The sequence below is a fragment of the Octopus bimaculoides genome, chromosome 5 (assembly GCF_001194135.2).
Source record: "Octopus bimaculoides isolate UCB-OBI-ISO-001 chromosome 5, ASM119413v2, whole genome shotgun sequence".
Classification (NCBI taxonomy): Eukaryota; Metazoa; Mollusca; class Cephalopoda; order Octopoda; family Octopodidae; genus Octopus; species Octopus bimaculoides.
Window position 1 is genome coordinate 6,224,541 of NC_068985.1, and position 1,874 is coordinate 6,226,414.

A 1,874-nucleotide genomic window follows, 5' to 3' on the forward strand; every position below is an offset into this window, starting at 1 on the left:
TATATATATGGTTCGAGTTAAAAAAATATTGGGAATCTCATCAATCTTTTATTTATGTTTTGTCTTTCGTTTTGCTTGGAGAAAAACAAAATTTCTTCTACCAAAATAAAAACGCAGTATTGTTTTATCATGTGTATGCATCAGTTGCTTTCTTTTGAAGAATAATCTCTATATAAGCACATTCGTTCTCACTCTCCGTACCTCTTCCCTCTCTCCCTCCCTCCATCTCGCTCTATCTATCGATATACTTCAGCATATATGTGTGCGTGTGTGTACGCATCTGTATGTGTACGCAAGAAGCATTTTAAAAAAAATTTTGAAACCCAAACGTGTAAAATAATGAAAAAAAAAATGTATATTGTTATTACTTAAGTATCTTCAATTGAGCTTTTCTCAATCGTTTGCCTACTGCTCACATCAATAGAAATATTTAACTCTTAATATTTTCCTCTCTTAACAACAACAAAAAAGCGGGGTTTGTGTGGATCATCTTAGGCACTGCTAAATACACAAATTCACCTATGATGTTCAACCATATGCAATGATATGTTTGTCATTTATTTTCGTTTTCTTTTTTCTCAATTTATCTCCTTCATACACATATTCTGGATAGAATAATTGAAACCCAACGTATTAAAGTTCCAGTATTCATGTAAATGTCACAAATATTTCATCTTGAATATTCAACTGCAATCCAAATGTTGCTCTATATCAACGTTATTAAATACAAAACACATTGCTTTGAGAATCAGACGAGATAATATGATTTCGATAAAAAAATATATACATATGCTTACATATCGTAGCTAAAAAATACGAAGCCGATTTGTTGAAGGGGACGAGTTTTCAAACTAAATACATTATTAACGATAATATATGAAGTAGGTACATGAAGTTGATACAAAATTCTGACTATATGAAATTGGTACATAGGCTATATGAAGTTGGTACATGTATGTAACTGCTGAAATAATAAAGTCATACCGTAATCTCTGAAGCATAACTCAGGTAGCATAATGCTCATAACTACGTATTGAATGTCGTAACTATTGGTTTCTCCAACTGCAAAATGAAAGGATAAATATCCTTTATGCAAATACGCCAGAGTGAAGGGCGAAGAAAATAATCTTTGTGAAGTTGAGTGATATATTTTTGTGGCAAGACTGGAGTGACAACATTTGACATGAAGGAATCTTTCGAAGTTATTCACTAACCAAATTCTAATTTACCATCATATCTATTTCCTTTCATTGTCTGTGGATTCAACTATTTCCTCAAGTTTTGCTGATCATAATAAAGACATCACATGTGTATACATAATTTACTCTTGACAAGGCATCAGTTTATCAGTCTTGAAGGGGATATTCTTAAGTATTTACATTTCGAAAATTCTTAATTATAACCGCGTGAGTTAATTAATGAATATTGATATAAATATGGTCATAGCTATAACAATTTAAACAAATTAGTATGATGCTTGTGATTAAAACACCTGTTTCATTCTCAGCAATTTCCACAATTTCATCATAAAGATCCTCTAATTGCTCGCATTAGGAACGTCATGTTAAAGTAGGGTAATAAAAGAACTCATTTGAACATTTAATTTAACTCCAATATTTAGAGAATCAACTTGAGGTCTCTGGAGACTGTTTGATTTTCACAGCGTTTAGCATTTCTTGCTGTTGTTCATTATTCTGTTGTTGCTTAAGTACAAATGAAAGATAGGCGGCTGATGCTGTATAACAACAGCATTTCCTCAAAAGATAAAGAGAAACCACACACAAAAACCCAAAGGCAATATGGTATGATTTTACTACACAACAACATGGTTGAGTCTTATAGAATAGAAACGATATATATGTATGTATATATAT